At 38.1% G+C, this 11,479-nt stretch overlaps 1 long non-coding RNA gene across 1 annotated transcript; it reads right to left on the bottom strand.

The window, feature by feature from the left end:
• Window positions 1-3,862: 3,862 nt before the first annotated feature.
• On the bottom strand, window positions 3,863-6,575 carry LOC109266343 (uncharacterized). The gene is made up of 2 exons (XR_002079671.2): window positions 6,153-6,575; window positions 3,863-4,529 (listed from the first exon to the last, which is right to left on the bottom strand). It is a non-coding gene; the product is annotated as an uncharacterized LOC109266343 (long non-coding RNA).
• Window positions 6,576-11,479: the final 4,904 nt, after the last annotated feature.

The raw sequence follows: 11,479 nt of genomic DNA, 5'->3' as shown, positions 1-11,479 counted from the left end.
GGGCAGAGAGAAAGGGAAAGGGAGACACAGAATCCAAAGCAGGCTCCAGGTTCTGAGCTGTTAGCACAGAGCCAACATGGTGCTTGTACTCACAAACTGTGAGATCATGACCTGACCTGAGTGAAGTGAGATGCTTAACAGACTGAGCCACCCAGGTGCTCCAAAGTTCTTTTTATATTGTTATAAGTAACATTTTTAAAAAGCATTTTTGAAAAATTGTTTTATTTGAAAGAGAGAGTGGGGGAGAAGAGAAGAGGGAGAGGGAAAGAGAGAGGGAAAGGAAGAGGGAGAGGGAGAGAGAGAGACAGAGACAGAGACAGAGACAGAGAGAGAGGGAGAGAAAATCATAAGCAGGCTCCATGCCCAGAGCAGAGTCCAACAAAGTGCTCGATCCCACAACCCTGGGATCGTGACCTGAACCAAATTCTAGTCAGACTCTCAACCAACTGAACCACCCAGGCACCCCTAATCTTCCAAGTTCTAATGTCAATTTCAATTTTTCTTAAACATCACTCAAGGTTAAAACTATTATTAACATATATCTTGTAATACATTTAACCTTCCTAATTTCACCCCTTGAACAACCTTGTTCTGGACTCTGAAATTTTGATGATAGAAAGGAGGCTACAGATTTGGACTAGGCTGAGAGCACCTTCTGTAGGCTTAGAAGATGGCTCTTGTGCACTGTCCCACATCTCTCTAACCTCTGATTCCAGCCACGCTCTGGTGATAGTGGTGCTCTGTGGTGATAGTGCCTCACTTCAGGTATGCACCAAGAATCTAGCTTCCTGTCCCAAGGCTTTTCTGATGCAGCAATGTGTGATATTCCGGTGCTGGTAAGGCTCTCCCATCCACGCAACCCATAGAGATGGAGAAGTTAGCACCCCATGGGAGCAGCTCTCAACAAGGAGGAGGCGGCTGCTGACAGATGAATGCTTCTCCCTTTCATCCTTTGGGTGGACGGTTCTGAGACAAGGTTGGGTAAGAATCCTGAGAAGGATCTGCATGCACTAAGTACCCGTTAACAGTGGTGGACTACTAGATAACCCTACTGTTTTGCTTGGATTTTCTTTCCTCTTTACCCCTGTTCACTCCTCTTTTATTCTTGCTCCCTGGGATCACATTCCCAAATAGAATGGGTATACCTTTGTCTCAGGCTCTGCATTCAAGAATAACCCGGATTAAGGCAGTAGGTAAGGAGGCTGTTGGCGGATTATATAATGCAGGAATATAATTTTCCTGGACTCTGCACATGCTATAAAGGAAAATATATTTAGTTGGCAGCACAGTTTATGGTAATTTTGATGATTTTCCATCACTTTCCTTTTTGAAAGTTCATCATCCATCTTGAAGCCAGAATGTCTAAAGAAGAAAAGTTGATTCAAATTAGCTTATAATTGAATAGGCAAATTTTTTTGTGACGATAGCTCTAAGCAGTTTTTCTTTGTGAGGGGGCTCTCAGAAATTTGGCTGGATACTTCAATCTTATAAGGAGGAACCCTCAATCTACTTAATTGGGTAAAGCTTTTCGTAGCTTTGGAAACAGTCAAGTCTATTTCTTACTCTACTTGGTAAAAAGCTGGAGCTTTGACTGGTACAATTCTTTTTGCTAAGACTCTCAAACATACCTTAAAAATGTAAATTACTGGAGTACTATCAGGGTTTTTTTTTTAAGTTTTTTTGTTTAATGTTTATTCATTTTTGAGAGGGTGAGACAGAGTGTGAGTGGGGGAGGGGCAGAGAGCGAGGAAGACAGAATCAGAAGCAGGCTCCAGGCTCTCTGAACTGTCAGCACAGAGCCCGACACTGGGGTTCAAACCCACGAACTGTGAGATCATGACCTAAGCAGAAGTTGGACACTTAACCAACTGAGCCACCCATGTGCCCCTGTCAGGGTTTCTTACTCATGAAAACTGAAGGAATACCCTGAAAGATATTGGGGGGGGGGGGGCTATTAGGAATAAATTAACTTTGCCCACATGTCAGCCCTGAGAAAGATGTTAACAGTGTTTTACTCATTTTTGATATTGAAGACACTGCAGGAAGCAAAATTGGTAAATTTCTCTGCCTCCTCACAAGAAGTTATATTCTAGTGGTGGGGAAAGTGAGACAATAGGAAATTATGTAATTAAAATGCAAAGAAAGGCTATAGATAAAAATAAACTAGGGTTGGGGGGGGCAGAACGTGAACAGTTTTTGTTTTGTCTTGTTTGATCTACAAGTTGTGCTGAGGAAATAATATTTGAATAAAGACCTGAGGAGGAGAAAAGAATCAGTCATATCACTGCTTGAGGGAGGGGCATTTGGGGAAGAGGGAAAAATAATCCTAAAAGCCAAGAGATAGAAAGAGGTCAGTGTGGTTTGACAGATGTGAGTATCAGAAGATAAGGTTGAAAAGCGTGTGGACAAAGGAGGCAGTGGCAGGGCACCTGAGAGAGGGATCCTCAATTGTATGCAGGGCTATGTGATGCACAAAGGGATATTTTGAAAAACTGAGCACATTTTGATATTACCATAATTGGGGTGGTGCTACTGGCCTTTAGTGAGTAGGAACATTTATAAAAGTATAGTAGTCCTCAAGATGGTTCCAACCAACAAAGTATTTTTCCACATTTTCTGTGACTTTAAAATGTCTTAGGGACGCCTGGGTGGCTCAGTTGGTTAAGCAGCTGGCTCCTTATTTCATTTCAGGTCACGATCTCATGGTTGTGGGATCAAGCCCTGCATGGGGCCCCAAGGTTTCTGGTTCACTAACCATGGAGCCTGTTTAAGATTCTCTCTCCCTCTGCCCCTCCCCAGCTAGTGCATGTGCTTGCCCTGCCCCCCAAAAAGAAAAACAAAAGGCCAGGGGCTCATTCATGTAGATTTATGTTAACTTCTAAATTCCATTCAGCAAGCTAGGATATTGTGATCAGCTCTCCACTGAAAACAAGTAAACATCGTGGATAAAATGTATTTGAACAGATTTGGAAATATTTTTTCAAATATTTTTCTGCCCCATACTCTCTTTCCTTGCTTTTTGGAAATTCAATTTCATGTATGTTAGACCACGTGATACTATTCCATAGTCATTGATGCTTTGCTTATTTAAAAACATTTTTTTCTCAGGTTACTTAAATTTGGATGATTTCTGGTAACCTGTCTTGAAGTTTAATGATCCTTTCATTGTTGTATCCAACCCACTGATAAACCTATCAAATAATTTTAGATAACTGTACTTTTCAATCCTAGAATTTCCATTTTTTAAAACTATTATCTCGGGGTGCCTGGGTTGCTCAGTCAGTTAAGTGTCCGACTTCAGCTTTGGTCATGATCTTGTGGTTTGTGGGTTCCAGCCCTGTGGTGGCCTCTGTGCTGACAGCTTAGAGCCTGGAGCCTGCTTAAGATTCTGTGTCTCCCTCTCTCTCTGCCCCTCCCTTGCTTGCACTCTGTCTCTCTCAAAAATAAATAAACATTAAAAAAAACTTTAAAACTATTATCTGTATCTCTCTTGAGATTTCCTACCTCTTCATCTATTTTATCTTCTCTTTAATAAGATTCTTAGATACATCTGTCATGGTGATTTTAAAGTCCCTGTATACTAATTCCAACATCTGTGTTGATTTGTCTTTCTATTGATTTATGACAAAGGCAGTGCTGCAAGTGGGAAAAGGAGGGTTTTTCGGACTGTGGTCAGTAGGGTAGCTATGTAAAAAATAATAAATAAAATTAATCCTTACTTCATACCATGCTACAAAATCCATTCTACATGTTTAGATCTGTATGTTCAAAGAAAAACAGTAAGTTTTTGGATGTAACATAGGGAAAAGTCCTTGTAGGGAATGATTTCTTAAGCAGGACAACAAAGGCATGAACCATAAAGGAAGTTTGACAAATCAGACTTTAATAAAAATAACAAAGTTACATTCATTAAAATTTAACAGTAAGATAATTAAAATGCAAGCCACAGGCTAGGGAAAGGTGTTTTTTTTTTTTTTTTTAGCAGTGCTTATAAATGAAAATGGACTCACATTAGAATAAATAAGTCAAGCAGAAAAAGACAAAAAAAAAAAAACAGAAAAAAAGACTCAATAGGTGGTTTACTAAAAGAGGATATTCAAATGACTAATAATCACATGAAAAGATGTTCTTTTTCATTAGTCATCAGAGAAGTATAAATTGAAATCACACAACCACCAAATGTTGGTGAGGATGTGGAGCAATAAAAACTCATTATACAGCGCTGGTGGGGGTATAAATTTAAAAAACAGTTTGGTACTATCAACTGTAACTAACCATAAGCATAACCTATCTCTGGGCTATTCCACTCTTTGGTATATATCTCATAGAAATATGTATCTATGTGATACAAATCTATCCATAGATACAAACAACATACAGATACGTATAATAATGTTCCCAGTAATATTATTTGTAATAGCCCCAAACCTGGAAGTAACATGAATATCCAGTATCAGTATAAGGGACCAGTCACAAAAGGCTCCATGTTACATGATTCCATTTTTAGGAAATGTCCACAAAAGGCAAACCTATAAAGACATAAAGTAGAGTTGTGGTTAGGTAGGGCTGGAGAGGACAGGAACATGGTTACAAGGGTGACAGCTAAAGAGTATGGCGTTGTTTTGAGGTGATCAAAATGTTCCAAAATTGTGATGATGATTGTATCTATCTGTGACTGTACTAAAAAACCTATTCTATACTTTAAATGGATGAATCGTGTGATATAATAATTGTATCTCAATAAATCTGTCACTTAAAAAATAATAGTATAATGCATAAAATGTGTTGTATTTGTATAATGGAATTCCCAACAGCATAAAACAATAAAAAAGAGATCTGTTACAAGCAACAACAACATGGCGGAATCTTAATTATAATATAAAGTGAAAGAACCAAATATTATAGAAAACTTAATGGTTAATTCATTTCATTGAAATTCAGGAACAGACAAAACTAATCTATGTATTTGAGGATAAGGCAATAGTTCTGTCTGGGGAGAAGCTGCCCCTGACTGGGCAGGGGGATGAAGGTGCTAGGAATGGTCTATTTCTTGACTTGGATGGTGGTTGCAAGGGTATATTTGCATTAGTCTTTGAAAATTTACTGAACTGTACATTTATAGTTTGTACACTTTTCTGAATTTCGGACTTTAACAGAAGTTTCTTAGGAAATATTTTTAAAATCCCAGTTGTTCATTACGTTGTCCTTTTAGTATATATTGAAAAAAAGGACGAAAAGAATACATAAATATTTAGTAGGGCTTTTTCTTCTTCTCTCTCTCTTTTTTTTTGTATATTGGGTTATGGAGAATTTTTATTTTCTTCTATATATTTTTCAGTATTTTCCCAATTATCATAGTGAACATATATTACATTTATCACTAGAAAAAATGCTATAAAAATACAGTTGCCTGACAAACTCCCGTATTACCTTTATTCTAATTTATTAACAATGTAGGAACTTTGGCTTCTGCTTCCAGATAGGAAGCAATTGCCATTTTAGAATAAAGGAGGGTTTGGCTGTTGGTCTGGGGGTTTCTTGGTGGCCTTGCCGACTGCCAGGAACTCACCAGGGGCCATCTAGCAGGGAGAAGGAGCAGAGCTGCAAGTGCAGGGACCCCAACACTTTGAAAACTAATCTGGATAGGTGATGTCCAGTAAACGTGGTGGGTTCTAGCCCTCGTGGAACCCAAGTCCTTACTGCACAACTGTGGTAGGACCTGGGACAGGGTGCAGGCCAGAAAGCAGCTCTAGCGTCGTGCTGGGTAAAGTGAACGATCAATCTAATTATTATAATGTGCATGTTTTTAAGACCGGCAGCTAAGATTTTTTTTTTTTTTTTTTACATTTTTAAGAGGTTGTTGAAACAGAGACATATATGCGAGAGATCGTTCCTGGCCTGCAAATCCTAAAATATTTGCTATCTGGCTGTTTACAAGAAAAGTGTGCCAAGTCCTTGATTAAGGGACTGTAAGCTAAAGAACTGTAAGGTATTTAAAACGTCACCTAGATTAGCGCTTGCTGGTGAGGAGCTGGGTGTGGAATGCGCCTGCCCGGGGCACTTTCAGTCAGTGGTATCACGAGATGTAGTACTGCCCAGGCTCGTCAGACACAGGAAGTGGGGAATGCGCTAAAGAGAGTATAAAAACTCACCTCTGCGGAATCCAGCCTGGAAGAGGACGGCCAGGTACAGCGGGTCCACACACAACTGGCTCTTCCTGGCAGGGCGCTTCACAAGGAAGAGCGGCGTTCACTTCACCCTCATTGGATTGCAAAGGAGAAAGCTTCCGGGCTTCTAGAGGGAAAGCATCTTTGTCACTCCCAGAGAAGCCAACGGAGCCCCCCGGGAGTTTTCTTTTGCCTTCTCTGTTGTGTGCAGCTGCGCTGCACGGTGGTCCACCCGCTGGACTGGAACTTTTGGAGAAGCGCTGCGGGAGTCCGGCGAGCTGCCCAGCGCCTGCGCAGTGGCCGCTGGCAGGCTCCTCTCAACGCGCAGGCTCCGCCAGTCGGGGTGGGGAGTGTGTGTGTGTGGGGGGGCGTCCTTTCCCGGTCCCGGAGGGAGGAGGGAAGCCGAGGCGGAAGGACACGTACCGTGGTTTCAAATCAACAGTTTGAGAATTAGTTATGAACATCATAACGCTTCACCCTTAAATGTTACCGGTAGTTTCACCTGCTCAAAGGACAGTTTCATTTATTTCAGCCTAATATCTATCTAGCGTCTAGGACCAAGGGATTCTCTCGCACCTAGGTTTCTCAACCAGGGCACTACTGACATTTTAGGCAAGATGATTTTTTGTTGGGGGTGTGGGGAGATGAGCTGTCTTGTTCATTGTAGGGTGTTTAGTAGCATCCTTGGCCAATATGCAATAGATGCCAGTAGCAGCCCTCCCTTGCCCCCAGCTGTGACAACTAAAAACGTTTCTAGATGCTGCCAAATGTGTGTAGGGAGAGCCGGGCAAAATCACCCCTACTGAGGACTACTGTCCCATAGGATTACAATACAATGTCTTTAGACAACGTATCTTGAGCTCTAAAGACATAGAGTCGGAATCCGCTAAAGGTTGTTACATTATTATAATCGAATATATATATATTTCAGATTCGAATTTCCTCGATGGTCCCCAAACCCCCAAACCTTGCTTACTCTATTGGTGTTTGTAAAATATAAATCCAGGATTTAACAAGGATTACACATCACATTTAGTTATTAAGTCTTTTCAGTTCTCTTCAATTTAGAACACTTCCCCAGCCTTTTTTGTTTATTTCTTTTGGCATTGACATGTTTGCAAAGTTCAGGCCAGTGGTTTTCCAGAATAGCCTTCAATTTGGGTACTCAGATTGGCTCTTCATTGTAAGAGTCACGTTGAAAAAATTAAAAAAAACCTTTTTTTTCTGCAATTCCACCTAGGTGATATTATATCCAATTATATCCAATTTTATGTTTTCAAAGGTCCATTTAGCTTTTTTAACATTTTATTTTGTTTTATTTTATTTTATTTTATTTTATTTTGAGAGAGAGCAAGCAGAGGAGGGGCAGAGAGAGGGGGACAGAGAGAGAGTATCCAAAGCAGGCTCCATGCTGACAGCAGAGAGCCTGATGTTGGGCTTGAACCTATGTGAGACCATGACCTGAGCTGAAGTCAGTTACTTAACTGAGCCACCAGGTGCCCCAACATTCAATTTTAAAAAGCATACTTTTCTCCCAGTGATTTGAGGTCCCACTTTTATCACATACATAAATTTCCACTTTGTACTTGGGTCTATATTTTCTGTTTTTTTTCCCATTTATCTAATTGTCTACTTGTGTTAATATACCGTTTTAGTTACAGGAAATGTATAATATATAACAGTATCTGGTAGGGCTAGGCCTGTCTCATTACTGGTTTTTTTCCCCCTCTTTTTTTGAATGTTGTCACATATTTATTTTTTCCATATGAACTGTTGAATGTAGATCCATAAAAATACTTTTAAAAATTGCTATCAGTTTGTGATTTTGTATTATTCCATTGAAGAATGAGGTTTACTTTTTCTTTTATTTGCATCCCAGCTTTGTGTCTTTTAGGAAGGTTTTGAAGTTTTTCTCACAGAGGTTTTTCCCATTTCTTGTATTCCTACAGTATTTTTCTTTTTTGTTGTTAATGTATGTGGGGTCAGCTCTTCTATTTTTCACTATAGCTGCTCATTGCTTAAATATATGAAGATATTGATTTTTATATGTAATTTTACATCTTGCTACCATATTGAATTCCCTATTGCTTCTAGGAGTTTTCCATTGATTCTATTGGAATCTCTATTTTCACTTTCATATAATTGCAGTGATTATTCATTTTAAAGCTCAAATTGCCCATCTTTGGCTCCTGTCTTCATTTGACAACCGCAAATGTCTTGATAGCTTCCTTGCTTTCTGACGCTGTAAAAGTCCCAGTCTCATATTTGAACAGTCTCATTTACTGCTTTAGACCAAAACCAGCCATTTCTCAAAGGAGTCCTCATTACTTTCAGTGAAAATCATATTTGGTGACCACAGTCTATGCACTTAAGAAATATTCATGGCTAAACAGCTTGTTATTACTTTTCAGACTTTACCATGCAAGATCTAGGAAATATGTAGTTTTTCAAAGAAAGATAAAAATAAATCATAAATATGTGCTGATATTCCATTTCTAATAAAACATTATAGAATATTTTTACTTATTTGATTTTATATTGTATCACTTTTCTACTGAAATGTATGGTAACTAATATTAACAAAATTACTTATTTACTTTTTCTTATAACATAGTTTTAAAATAACAGTATCAATATTATAGCTAATTATAAAATTGCCAAATGCAGTTTAATGCAGCTAGGTTTAGTTTTTTCAGGTTGTTTTCTAATCTAGGTTGTTTAATTAAAAAGAAAATTAAATCTAAAATGGAAAAAAGATAAACAAAACAAGACTTAAATATTTCTTTTTGCATGTGATATCTCACTCACTGATTTGGCTCATTTTTATTGATACAAATATTTAAATCTATGAATTTTATTATGAATACTATTTAGCATTATGTTGTAGACCCTGATGTCATGTTTTCATTATTTTTTTTTCCTGGAAATTCTCACTATCAATTGTTATTTCCCTTTAAGCCAAGGTATGTTTAATAGAAAAAATTAAATTTTAAGGTGAGAAGGTTTTCTTAATGTTTCGATGGTGATGGATTTTTACTTTTATCATACTGTTGCAGAATGTTATTTGTATTTTTCTCTATGTAATTATTTTAGGTATACATGTGTCTATACATAAATTAGAGTAAATTCTTGTCAATAATTTTTTTGTATAATTTTTTTGTTTTGGATTAACAGAAGTATACTAAAGTTTGCTGTTATTTATGTATTTCTGTTCTCTTTGAATCTCTTGTAGTTTCTGTTATAAGAAATAAGCTACTGTATTATTTGCTGCATATTTTTCATAAATATTTTATTTTCACTGTGAATTGTAGCCTTTAGTATTATCAGGTGCTCTTTGTCTCAGTCATGTGTTTTGTCGGAACTCTAGTTAGATGAATCTCATATCACAATTTTTTTCTTTTTCTTTGCATTTTCTTGGTTTACCTTTGCCCATACTTTCTTCATGAGCATTTCTAAATTATGTTGTTTTAAGCATGTCTTTGTCTTTTACATGCAGCGTAGAGTTGAGTTTTGCTTTGGAATCAACCAACCTTTTTTGTCCTTTTAATAGCAGGGTTAAGCCTTCTGCTCGCTGTTGTTTGGTCTCAGATATCTCATCTCATATTTTATTTATATATGTAACATATAGCATATTTGATGATAAGTGCTGTTGAGGAAAATAAAGGAGGAAGGGTGAAGGCAATATTCCATTTTAAATAGGTGGTCAGGGAAGTCTCCACTGAGAAGGTGGCTTTTGTACAAACTTGAAGTAGGTGAAAGAATGAGTCATTTGGATAAATAAAATAAGATTTACCCTGATGAGAGAGAATAGCTGCAGCAAAGGCCCCCCAGGCACAGGACTACCTGGTATGTTTTCCGAGAACAGCAAGGAGGCTGGTGAGGCTAGAGTGAAGTATGCAGGAGCACCTCTGGCCTAGGTGATAGGCCAGAGGGGACCAAGTCAAAGAGGATCAGATAGGGCCCTGTCAGTGAGGGAGGTAACAAGACTACCCCTTCAAGGGGAATTTTGGTGCTGGATGTTAAAATAATATTACTGCTGCCACTACACAGTCATAACTCAATAACTCTATGGGAATACATTAATAACTCTGGGTATTCCAGCCTAGGTAGAAGAGGAAGCCAGGCTTATGGGTATTATATTATGGGGTACAACTCAATTTATGCATGAAAGTAGTTTTATCCCTGCTGACTTTGAGGACTGGATTGCAGAACACCTTCCCAGTGCAAAGGGAATGATCCTTGAATATAACTTTAACATTTGTAATATTTTAGTTCCTACTTTACATTCTACCCCCGAACACACCAGATATAGCTTCACAACCACAGCTTTTCACTATTTATCTGAAGGTGTGAGTTTACAGGGGAAGAATTTTTATTAAAGTGTATCAGTGAAATGTATCTTGACTAAAAATGTTCAAAAAGCATAAAGACATTGAAATTCTATACTGGGAAGCTTGACTAAAGGCCAGAACATGACATAGGAGTTTTTTGAATTCTTTTAAAAAGTCAAGTATTTGGCTTAAAAAAGGTTTTTTTCCTTTTAATAAAGAAATTTGTTGGTTTAGCAAAACTGTATGGCAGAAGTGGTAGAATAAAATGGGTGCGTGTGTATGGTGAGGGGAGTGGGGAATTATAGTGGTCTGCAATCCAGAAAAACAGTGTTCAGGATTCAAGTGGATGGGAACAGAGAAGGGACAAACTTTAAGTATACGCAATATTACTTCTTCCTTGTCTATGTGTTTTAGTTGGCCGCGTTTTAATTTTCTCTTTACTCATTTCCTCTTTTCCTTCTCTTTCACCTTTCTTTTTTTTAAGCTAAATGGTCACAGTGAAATGCTGTCTGAATAAGTCACAACTCATATACAAAACTGAACAGTGCATTGTAAAATAGGACACAAAACAAAAGACTTCATCTGAGAGCTGAGATCATCGTGGAGTTGTACACAGACCCAGTGCAGCAATTCAACAGTGTTTCCCAGAGGCCAGGACAGTTTCCACAATTCTTGGTATGCTATTGCCCCCTGCTGTTCATGTGGAGGCACTGACTTACGGAAATGAGTTCCAACATTTCCATAATTTACTGCAATGTTAGCATGCAATCAGAAAAAAGTTAGAACACATAGTTCAAAGATTTAACAAAGTGATTTAAGCAATTGACTTCCAAAAAGCTGGCTATCAAAGACATCAAAAAGCAGCTCTTTTCCTTGCTCCCTGATATGTTGAAAATGAATTTTTGATTCAGTTTTTTGGCTAATAAATCTGGTTTCCAGGTTAAGTTTCTGAGGGGAGCAGAGCATAAGGTAATCCAAGTA

Source organism: Panthera pardus, unplaced genomic scaffold, assembly GCF_024362965.1.
Source record: "Panthera pardus isolate Hobbes unplaced genomic scaffold, ASM2436296v1 HiC_scaffold_16, whole genome shotgun sequence".
Classification (NCBI taxonomy): Eukaryota; Metazoa; Chordata; class Mammalia; order Carnivora; family Felidae; genus Panthera; species Panthera pardus.
Note: the sequence above shows the minus strand (reverse complement) of the source record. Positions and strands in the feature narration are given on the sequence as shown.